This window comes from Pseudopipra pipra, chromosome 13 (assembly GCF_036250125.1).
Source record: "Pseudopipra pipra isolate bDixPip1 chromosome 13, bDixPip1.hap1, whole genome shotgun sequence".
NCBI classification, from domain to species: domain Eukaryota; kingdom Metazoa; phylum Chordata; class Aves; order Passeriformes; family Pipridae; genus Pseudopipra; species Pseudopipra pipra.
Window position 1 is genome coordinate 17,679,114 of NC_087561.1, and position 12,027 is coordinate 17,691,140.

General features: G+C 48.0%; 1 protein-coding gene across 1 annotated transcript in view; it reads left to right on the forward strand.

The window, feature by feature from the left end:
- The window catches only part of LOC135421738 (serine/threonine-protein kinase PAK 3-like), a 50,017-nt gene that overhangs the window by 35,617 nt on the left and 2,373 nt on the right, over positions 1 to 12,027 (forward strand). The window lies entirely within an intron of this gene.

The window sequence follows — 12,027 nt, forward strand, 5'->3', positions numbered from 1 at the left end:
AGTGGCATTCCCGAGCACTGGCAAGGCAAACCTCCTTGCTGCAGACACCTTGAGAAATTGATTAAGGGCCTTATGGGCCATGTTTGCCTGTGATAGCAAGGTCCTGGACATGAAGTTGGAGGTGTAGATGGTGCCCTCAGTCCTCCTGATGTGTATTGCTGGTAACCAGAGGAATCCTGCTGAAGCCTGTGGGAAACTGCATTTGGAAAGTAATGGCTCCTTTCTTTCTGTGTTTTTTCCTTTGGGCAGCATCCATTTTTAGAAAGATCCGATAGTCTCACCAACAACAGTCCTCTGCTTGGTGCAGCCAGGAGATTCCTTACAGAGAGGGTCACAACACCATCACCAGAACCTCTGCTGGCTCCCTCTGTTTCTGGACAGGAGAGTAAGGAAGAGCAAGCAGAGAAGGAAAACGTGAAAGCAAAGCCTGAAGGAGTGAAATCAGTAAGTGCCAGCTTTGGTTAGCACTGCCTTTGGTGTCATTCAGAGCTGCAAGTTCCTGAGCAGCCAGTGCTTGCCATGCATGGCTGAAGAGTGTGAGGGCTCTAGCCCTGCCATGACATGGTACTTCAGCCCAGCCACTGACACCTGGAAAAGAGGTTTTGACCCTTCCTGTTTAGTCTTTAGATTGCCGTGCAGGATTCCTAGGAGACAGGAGAAACTGTCCCCTGGATGTACCTGCCCCTCCACAGGGCCTATTTCAGAAAATCCATGAACAAGAAATTGGCCAGGCCCTTGTGTGAAATGACCCTTTTGTTATTGTGTGTAACTATCCAACCTTGCAAGGGACAGAATGGTGACTGTCCCTGACTCTACTGACTCTCCCCAGGGCACAAACGTGACAGCAGAACCTCTCCTGGCTCCCTCTATTTCCGGACAAGACATTAAAGAAGAGGAAGTGGACAATGAACTTGTGGCTGTTGTTGGAGCTGCAGAGCCTGAAGAAATTAAATCAGTAAGTGCCAGAGTACATTAGCATTGCCTTTGGTGTAATTTAGAACTTGTGATGAGAGCAAGCTTGCTTTTCATGGCTGAAGACTGTGTGAGGGCTGGAGTCCTTCCATGACACTGTGCTTCTACCCAGTCACTGACACCTGGAAAAGGAATTTTGACTCTTCCTGTTTAGTCTTTAGATTGCCGTGCAGGATTCCTCGGAGACAGGAGAAACTGTCCCCTGGACGTACCTGCCCCTCCACAGGGCCGATTTCAGAAAACCATAAAAAAAAAGAACAAGAAAGTGGCCCTGTGTGAAATGACCCTTTTCTTATTGTGTGTAACTATCCAACCTTGCAAGGGACAGAATGGTGACTGTCCCTGACACTACTGACTTTCCCCAGGGCACAACAGCAGCACCAGAACCTCTGCTGGCTCCCTCTCTTTCTGGACAAGAGGGTAAAGAAGAGGAAGTGGACAATGAACCCGTGGCTGTTGTTGGAGCCGCAGAGCCTGAAGAAATTAAATCAGTAAGTGCCAGAGTACATTAGCATTGCCTGTGGTGTAATTTAGAACTTGTGATGAGAGCAAGCTTGCTTTTCATGGCTGAAGAGTGTGAGGGCTGGAGTCCTTCCATCACATGGTGCTTCAGCCCAGCCACTGACACCTGGAAAAGGGGTTTTGACCCTTCCTGTTTAATCTTTAGATTGCCGTGCAGGATTCCTAGGAGACAGGAGAAACTGTCCCCTGGATGTACCTGCCCCTCCACAGGGCCTATTTCAGAAAATCCATGAACAAGAAATTGGCCAGGCCCTTGTGTGAAATGACCCTTTTGTTATTGTGTGTAACTATCCAACCTTGCAAGGGACAGAATGGTGACTGTCCCTGACTCTACTGACTTTCCCCAGGGCACAACACCAGCACCAGAACCTCTGCTGGCTCCCTGTCTTCCCGGACAAGAGGGTAAAGAAGAGGAAGTGGACAATGAACCCGTGGCTGTTGTTGGAGCCGCAGAGCCTGAAGAAATTAAATCAGTAAGTGCCAGAGTACATTAGCATTGCCTGTGGTGTAATTTAGAACTTGTGATGAGAGCAAGCTTGCTTTTCATGGCTGAAGAGTGTGAGGGCTGGAGTCCTTCCATCACATGGTGCTTCAGCCCAGCCACTGACACCTGGAAAAGGGGTTTTGACCCTTCCTGTTTAATCTTTAGATTGCCGTGCAGGATTCCTAGGAGACAGGAGAAACTGTCCCCTGGATGTACCTGCCCCTCCACAGGGCCTATTTCAGAAAATCCATGAACAAGAAATTGGCCAGGCCCTTGTGTGAAATGACCCTTTTGTTATTGTGTGTAACTATCCAACCTTGCAAGGGACAGAATGGTGACTGTCCCTGACTCTACTGACTTTCCCCAGGGCACAACACCAGCACCAGAACCTCTGCTGGCTCCCTGTCTTCCCGGACAAGAGGGTAAAGAAGAGGAAGTGGACAATGAACCCGTGGCTGTTGTTGGAGCCGCAGAGCCTGAAGAAATTAAATCAGTAAGTGCCAGAGTACATTAGCATTGCCTGTGGTGTAATTTAGAACTTGTGATGAGAGCAAGCTTGCTTTTCATGGCTGAAGAGTGTGAGGGCTGGAGTCCTTCCATCACATGGTGCTTCAGCCCAGCCACTGACACCTGGAAAAGGGGTTTTGACCCTTCCTGTTTAATCTTTAGATTGCCGTGCAGGATTCCTAGGAGACAGGAGAAACTGTCCCCTGGATGTACCTGCCCCTCCACAGGGCCTATTTCAGAAAATCCATGAACAAGAAATTGGCCAGGCCCTTGTGTGAAATGACCCTTTTGTTATTGTGTGTAACTATCCAACCTTGCAAGGGACAGAATGGTGACTGTCCCTGACTCTACTGACTTTCCCCAGGGCACAACACCAGCACCAGAACCTCTGCTGGCTCCCTGTCTTCCCGGACAAGAGGGTAAAGAAGAGGAAGTGGACAATGAACCCGTGGCTGTTGTTGGAGCCGCAGAGCCTGAAGAAATTAAATCAGTAAGTGCCAGAGTACATTAGCATTGCCTGTGGTGTAATTTAGAACTTGTGATGAGAGCAAGCTTGCTTTTCATGGCTGAAGAGTGTGAGGGCTGGAGTCCTTCCATCACATGGTGCTTCAGCCCAGCCACTGACACCTGGAAAAGGGGTTTTGACCCTTCCTGTTTAATCTTTAGATTGCCGTGCAGGATTCCTAGGAGACAGGAGAAACTGTCCCCTGGATGTACCTGCCCCTCCACAGGGCCTATTTCAGAAAATCCATGAACAAGAAATTGGCCAGGCCCTTGTGTGAAATGACCCTTTTGTTATTGTGTGTAACTATCCAACCTTGCAAGGGACAGAATGGTGACTGTCCCTGACTCTCCTCAGGGCACAACAGCAGCACCAGAACCTCTGCTGGCTCCCTCTATTTCCGGACAAGACATTAAAGAAGAGGAAGTGGACAATGAACTTGTGGCTGTTGTTGGAGCTGCAGAGCCTGAAGAAATTAAATCAGTAAGTGCCAGAGTACATTAGCATTGCCTTTGGTGTAATTTAGAACTTGTGATGAGAGCAAGCTTGCTTTTCATGGCTGAAGACTGTGTGAGGGCTGGAGTCCTTCCATGACACTGTGCTTCTACCCAGCCACTGACACCTGGAAAAGGGGTTTTGAACTTCCAAGTTGAGCCAGTGTCCCTGGCAGGACACATAGGAATAACTGTGCCCTGGGGTTACCTGCCCGTCTGAATAGCCTACTTGAGAAAATCTAAGCAAACTGAACAAGAAAGTGGCCTTTTGTGAAGTGACCCTTTTGTTATTGTGTGTAACTATCCAACCTTGCAAGGGACAGAATGGTGACTGTCCCTGACTCTACTGACTGTCTCCAGGACACAACAGCAGCACCAGAACCTGTGCTGGCTCCCTCTGATTCTGGACAGGAGGTTGAAGAGAAAGAAGTGGAGAAGGAACCTGTGGCTGTTGGAAAAGTCATGCCTGAGAGAAGGAAATCAGTAAGTGCCAGCTTTGGTTAGCACTGCCTTTGGTGTCATTCAGAGCTGCAAGTTCCTGAGCAGACAGCGCTTGCTCTTTGGGACTGAAGATTGTGCGGGCTCTAGCCCTGCCATGACATGGTGCTTCAGCCCAGCCACTGACACCTGGAAAAGAGGTTTTGAACTTCCAAGTTGGAAGTTCACCTTCCTTGCAGGACACATAGGAATAACTGTGCCCTGGAGGATCCTTGCCCCTCTGAATGGCCTAGTTGAGAAAATGCATGAAAATTGAAGAGGAAACTGCCCATGAACTCGTGTAAATCCAGTCTTTTCTTCTTGTCCATTCACTTGGTGAAGTGGGCAGCAAAAGACAGTTTAAGAGCCTGACTTGTGGCCAACAGCATCTTCCCAAGGGTTTGCATTTGAACTATGATCTCAGGGCAGCTCTGCAAGCCACCTTTCTCACAGAACCTAATTCTTGCCTCAGATCCTCAAGAGGCCTGGTGCTGCTGCAGAACCACAACCTAAAAAAGTCACCTTTGCTGACACTGAAATGCCAAGCACAAGCACCGGGAAAGGCGACACTCCGAAGAAAAGCATTCTGAAGAAAAGCATTCTGAAGAAAAGCATTCCAAAGAAAATCACGCACCGGCCGCCAACGCTGTCCCCACTAACACAACTTTACCTTAATGACCTCAGTACGTATCATGTATTTCCTGTCTGGAACAGCAGTCCATGGTATGCATGTCAGCTTTAGTTCTACTAAAGGAAGAGAGGAAGCAACAGAGCACTGTGGCTGTTCCTTCTGCCTCTGAGGGCAGCTGGGGCTGGATTCAGTTTTCCTGAGCTTCCATCTATGCTCCAGGCAAAGGCAGAGATGGTTTCTGGTTGAGCAGAAGGCTTTGACCTAGTGAATGACCTAGTGAACTCCTGTGTGCAGAGGGCTAAACCCAAGAGAATATTAGGGTTCCTAAATTCTCTTTAGACTCCTGACTCCTCACAAGTCATTGGAGTACAAAGACTTTGCCGAAATCTCTAAGGTTGAAGACAAGCAGTGTGGTTCTTCAAATGGCACAGGCAAGGTCCTCTTCAGAACTCAGCCTGCTGATCCGTGATGAGGGTCCTAGTTCTTAAAGCCCCATCCTCAGGGATTAGAACTTAAGATGCTGCTCTTGAACACCATAAAGGCTTTTTTTTGGCAAACTGCTGAAAGGTTGGGCAGATTCCATCATCTCCTGTAAACACCTGATAATATTCTTTCTGTTCTGAAAATGGCACTTGTTCACAACAGTAGATTCCAAAACTCAATTTAATTGTCAAAATTTAATTTTTAATGCACTTAACTTAGTGCATTCAAAACTACTAAACCTTTGGCCGAATCACACGGAGTGTTTCTCTATAAGAAAATAAGGGCTCTGTTGCTCCAGCTCTCCTTAATGTTTGTAGACAACAAATTCTTTCATTGGTGCCTGTTCTTTTCTGATTTCTGTCTGCTCTGAGCATTCCTCCATGGGCTTGGTTTCCTGTCAAGGTAAAGCCTCAAAAGACTGTGGAAAATCAGTCTTTGTGGAGCCACCTGTGCTTCAGAGCTGCCTCTGCTGTTGTGGTTATTGTTGTTGTTGTGGTTATTGTTGTTGTTGTTGTTACCAGCTGACTACAAAGGGCTCACAGCCCTGCACAGTGGGGCTGCCTTTTGGATCTGCTGCAAGGTGATATCTCTGTTTCACACGAGCATCTTTCATGTTGTTTCTTTCAGAGGGCATTGTGAGTGAGGGGAACCCTACGAAAAAATACACTGTACAGCAGATAATTGGCCAAGGGTAAGTCCAATCTCAGCTACTTCTACAAAACCATGGGCCAGGGATTTTGCTGGTGTCATATCAAGCATGCAGTCAGGCAAGCTGCAAACATGGGCAGACACTGGGCTTACATCCTCCTGTCTGTCAGTCCTGATCAGTATTTAATAACTGTGGTCAGAAGGCATTGTCAAAGACAACTCAATGCTGGCAGTCTCTTGCCTGGAACAAGGAGCAGGACGTGGAGTATGTCCTATGTTTTCTCCTGGCCACCCTGCATGGCAGAGGGCTGCTGGGCTGCTGGGCTGCTGGGCTGCTGGCTGAAGCCGAGTGTTTTATAAACACTCTGGGCAGCAGAGCTCTGCTCTCTGGGCTGGCTTTCTCACCCAGGGCCTAAACGCCTTCTCCTTTCTTGGCTGCTGCTCTGTTTCTAGGTCTTGTGGAAGAGTTTTCCGAGGAGTTGACATTGATACAGGAAGACGGGTAAGGGCCAGCACCCCCGGCAGATTGTGCAGCTCTCGAGTGCTTTCCCCTCCACTGGGAGCTGTGGCCACAGCTCTGGGTGGCCACGAGATCTTTGCTGTAGAGACTGTTCTTCTGAGGGCAGACAAGTGTCAGCCTGCAAGACACGGTTTGGACAGACCTTGTCCTTATTAAGTCCCCAAAAGAACACAAGGAGGGCAGGGGTATCTTTCAGAGAAGGACACCTTTGCTCAGACTTATTTACTGACTATGCTAATGCATCAGCTACTTGGTGGCTCCTTACCCAGCTGCAGTGCTGCACTTGGGAAGTGCACTTACACAGGAGTCTGCAAGGGATCTAAAGGCCCTGAGCGCTGCTCATAACCCCGGCCACATCCATAAAATACCCTAGAATGGGTTATTCCTTTTCAAACCCAGAAAAGAACTGCAAATAGGAACTGGGTTAAAAACGTTCTTTAGAGTTGCAAAATCCAACTACAGGATGTTACAAAGTTCTGGGATTGTATTTTTTTTTGTGTAACCCTCATGACCTTTTAGGATGGGATTTCCTCCATTATGGATTGATTGTTTGCAGACCATTTGTCCAGAGTTTACAAGGCAAAATGTCTATAGCCATGTGTCCTGTAACTGGCACACAAGGGCGAGCGGAGGAATCGCCTCTTGTCCTGTCAGTTAAGAAGCTCTGGTGTCTAATCCCAGGCAGTTTGGCCCACCCTGGCTCCATCATTCCAAAGACACCTGCTCCATGTGCGTTGTGGTCCTGTGCAACAGACTTCTCAAGTCTGTGGCTTTCAATCTCCTTTTAGGTGGCCATCAAGATGATGTGTCTTTGCAAGGAAAAGTACGCAAGAGAGATAATTTTAACTGAGGTTTCACTCTTGAGTAGCGTGAGGCACCCCAATATCATTCGCTATATAGACAGGTGAGTGGTTCTGGGATTATCACATTGAGGTTCATTGACACACTGCAAGCCAAAGGCTAAAAAGCCACTTTGGTCACTGGAAGAACATGGAGCTCTTCATTGTTTCTCGACTCTTCCAACTGAAGTGGATGAGAGGAGCTTGCCTTGTGTCTGCCTTGGCCTTTTCTGGTATACGTAGTTTGAAGCGTGTCTTCCAAAACCTGCATCTGCCATGTCTTCCTAAAGCCACAGCCCTTCAGTTCACTACCTCCCTGTTCTTTTGGGGTCTGGTTTTTTTCAAACTGATCATCATTTCTTTGCCTTAATGATACGTGCTGATAAACCCACCTAGAAATTATTGACCTTGGGGTTTTCCCTCTACTTTCTGTTGCTGTGGATGCCAGGAAGACTTGGCTCTTGTTTGCACAACCACACAATGTGCCAGGTTTTAAATGGTTTTCCCTGTTTCTGAATGCACTTTATGCAATGCTTTCCAAGGGGTTGACCAACATCTGCCCTCAGTGGTGCACACTCTCCTCCCATGGAGAAGTCTGTGTTGCCTGCTTCCTGGAGTTCAGGCTGGAAGGGATGAGTTAAGATGATGAAGCAGCTGATGGCAATGTCCTGGTTCCAGATTTCTCTCTGCTGTCACTAAACTGCATTTTTGCCTTGCTTGCCATCTAAGACATCTCCTTTTTCACAGATGAGCCTTTCTCATTTAGCCTGCTCAGATTCTCTCTTCATTTACAAGTGACCTGGCAAGAAAACTCAACTGCAGTCTTTCCCATAAGGTCATTTAGCTGGGGCCATTCATCTCCATGCTGTGGGTTTCTTCTTTCAGCTACCTTTTCAATGAACAACTCTGGCTGGTGATGGAATACGTGGAGGGATGCTCCTTAGCTACTGTGGTTTTCATACAAGCTCTTGAGGAAGAGATGATAGCCTCTATCAGTCGGGAGGTAAGGGATGCTGCCCTTGCTTCTGACAGCTTGGACAGGATGGTTCTTTGCAAAAGGTGGTAAGAACAGGAGTGATTTCCTGTTCAGAGCTTTGTTTCTGCGTTGCTGTTCTGATGTGGAGAAGAAAAGAGCATCCAAGTGAACGGCCTGCCAGTCTCACTGCATTTCTTGTACTCTGTTATTGTACTCCTATAATGTTGTTGTACTTTCTTTTTCAGTTTAATTTCATTTTATTTTATTTATTATTCCAAACTTTACCACTTGAGGTATGTCTGCAATTGATGTGTCACCTGAAATTTGACCTTTTAGAGCCATTTCTTTTTTTGTGGGAAAAAAAATCAGCCTAATTAATTTTTTTCTCTCATTTCTTTGTTTAATCTCAGTGCCTGAAAGCCCTGGACTTCCTTCATTCAAATCTAGTGATCCACAGAGACTTCAAAAGTGCCAATATTCTTCTCGGAATGGATGGATCCGTCAAATTGAGTAGGTGTTCTTGGTCAGGCACAGCGTTCCTGGGAGGCAGGGTCTGGGGTTGCCTTTGAGTGCCTGCCAGTTCCCCAAAAGTGGTGCTGGTGGGAGTGCCCAGCCCACTGCTGTAAGCTGAGAGCAGAGTTGCAAGCTCTAGAGAGGATGAGGCTGTCAAGAGTGCCTTTGGTTTGGGTATGTCCCTTCCAGAGGAAACAGAGCACAGCCACTCTTCCAGCTAGATTCAACACTGTGCTCTCAGACTGAGAGTGGGGAATTCTTGTGCTTGCTTTCATAATTCAAGCTGGTTTTAACAGTACTTGTTTTTGTCTGCAGTTGATTTTGGCTTCTGTGCTTGGCTTAATCCCTGGGAGAAGAAACGGAGGTCTTTAATTGGGACTCCTTTCTATATGGCACCAGAAATGTTGGCAGGAGACAAATATGATGCCAAAGTGGACATCTGGGCCCTTGGGATCACGGCACTAGAAATGGTGGATGGTCCTACACAGGTAAGGTGCAAATACTGTCAGAGAGCCCTGCCTTTCTCCCCTGAGCCATATCTTTCTCCCACTCACATCAGCTTGAACTAGTCCCACCAAGGCCCACGTCTAAAAGTGTCCTGGAGCACATCTGCTCACAGGAGAAGTGACATGTGCCAGTGCAGAAATGGGCCGTTTTGGCCTCCAACAATGCTTGAATTCCTCCTGTGCTCTTTGAACTCCCTTGGAGCTGGATCTCCCAATGGCAGGAATTTTTCAGCAGCAGGATTCTCCCGTTGGAGAATTACTGTGAAAAGCATTTCAAGGGGATCTGCAGGCCAGAAGTCTTTTCAAACTTGGACCAGTGCCCACTGCTTACCTGAGCCTTTCAGGGCAGGTCACTGCTTCTAGTACTGCCACAAGTATGTATTAGCCAGTACATTTCTAAAAGTAGGTTCTAGCACAGCTCCTTGTAGTAAGCCAATGTATTTCCAGGTTTGCAGTTGTAGATGCTAATTCCCTAAAATGAAATGACCCGCTCTTACACCAAAGGAGTGTGCAATAGGCCAGGAAGGTATACGGGGATAAAACCCCATGACTAACAGCTGAAACCAAGTTAAATGCTGCACAGTTAATTCCTGAGGAAGGCAACAATTATGGAAAATGTCAGTCTTCCAGTCCTTCTGAAAAAGGTCCCTGACTTTTCTTGGAAGACTTCTTTTGGATTGCATTTGCCTTGCAGAAGGCAGCAAAAAGAGTTGAAGGCAATTAGCAGGACTGGTCTGGATGCTGAAAATTCTCTGCTTCCTTAAGCTCAAATGTTGATCAGGGCTCCTGGAGAAGCCCCAGGTCAAGTCTCAGAAAGCAAGGACTGGCCTGTGCTGGAGCTCTTCCCCTCGGGGAGGGATGGTTAATGGCTGCCTTGTGTCTTTTGTCCCAGCCTAAGTACAAGCCACCCAAGCTGAAAACTCGCAGAAACCTGTCGCCTGTGTTCCGTTCCTTCCTGCAGTCCTGCCTGAAACGGAATGAGAAGCGTCGATGGACGGCCGAGCAGCTGCTGAAGGTAAAAGTGGCTGCAGGTGAAACAGCTGTCCCTCCTGCCCCACTCTTTGAGGTTTCTGCCACCCAAGGAGGGACAGCTGAGCGGGCCTTGTCCCAGCCCCATTTGCTGCCTGGCACATTCAAGCAGGCCAGAAGTGCTCCAGGGTTCTGGCAGGTTTTGTGGCAGAGAGAGGGAGCTGCACAAGGTGCCACTGGGCTGTCCCTGCTGGGAAGGAAGGTGGCAGCCAGCACAGGGAGGGGCAGGGGTGGAATGCACACACTGCTCTCCCTGCAAGCCAGAGCTGAGTCCATCAGCGCTCTGCCCCTTGTGTCCCTGCTCTTGTCTGGGTGCTGAGAACCTCCACCTCAGTGCTCTTCAGAACAATACACAGGCCTGCATCCTCCTGGCGTTGACCTTGCTTAGAGGTACGGGAATTTCCCGAGGAGGGGCTTATGCTCCTCATCAGTTTTCACACATAAAATAGCCCAGGTCTTTAGAGAAGAGGAACCTAAGGGAGTCCTTTGAGTTTTCTGAAATGGAAAAAGGCCCGAGACAGCAAGTGGCATTCCCGAGCACTGGCAAGGCAAACCTCCTTGCTGCAGACACCTTGAGAAATTGATTAAGGGCCTTATGGGCCATGTTTGCCTGTGATAGCAAGGTCCTGGACATGAAGTTGGAGGTGTAGATGGTGCCCTCAGTCCTCCTGATGTGTATTGCTGGTAACCAGAGGAATCCCGCTGGAGCCTGTGGGAAACTGCATTTGGAAAGTAATGGCTCCTTTCTTTCTGTGTTTTTTCCTTTGGGCAGCATCCATTTTTAGAAAAATCCGGTAGTCTCAACAACATGAGGCCTCTGCTCGATGCAATCAGGAGATTCTTTACACAGAGGTTCACAACACCATCACCAGAACCTCTGCTGGCTCCCTCTGTTTCTGGACAAGAGAGTAAGGAAGAGCAAGCAGAGAAGGAAAACGACAAAGCAAAGCCTGAAGGAGTGAAATCAGTAAGTGCCAGCTTTGGTTAGCACTGCCTTTGGTGTCATTCAGAGCTGCAAGTTCCTGAGCAGCCAGTGCTTGCCATGCATGGCTGAAGAGTGTGAGGGCTGTAGCCCTGCCATGACATGGTGCTTCAGCCCAGCCACTGACACCTGGAAAAGAGGTTTTGAACTTCCAAGCTGAGTCAGACTGTCCCTTTCAGGACACACAGCAATAACTGTGCCCTAGAGGGTAGTTGCCCCTCTGCACAACCTAGTTGAGAAAATGCATGAAAATTGAAGAGGAAACTGCCCATGAACTCGTGTAAATCCTGTCTTTTTTTCTCGTCCATTCACTTTGTGAAGTGGGCAGCAAAAGACAGTTTAAGAGCCCAACTTGTGGCCAAGTCTTCCGAAGGGTTTGCATTTGAAATAGGATCCCGGGGCACCTCTGCAAGCCACCTTTCTGACATAAACTAATTCTTGCCACAGATCCTCAAGAGCTCACCAATGGCAGCTGTTGCTGCAGCACCACAGTCTGAAGAAATCTCCTTTCCCGACACTGAAATGCCAAGCACAAGCACCGGGAAAGGAGACACTCAGAAGAAAAGCATTCCAAAGGAAATCACGCACCGGCCGCCAAAGCTATTGCCACTAACACGACGTTTCCTTGATGACCTCAGTACGTATCACGTATTTCCTGTCTGGTACAGCAGTCCATGGTATGCATGTCAGCTTTAGTTCTACTAAAGGAAGAGAGGAAGCAACAGAGCACTGTGGCTGTTCCTTCTGCTGAATCACACGGAGTGTTTCTCTCCAAGAAAATAGAGCTCTGTTGCACCAGCTCTCCTTAATTTTTGTAGACAACAAACTCTTGCATTGGTGCCTGTTCTTTTCTGATTTCTGTCTGCTCTGAGCATTCCTCCATGTGCGTGGTTTCCTGTCAAGGTAAAGCCTCAAAAGACTGTGGAAAATCAGTCTTTGTGG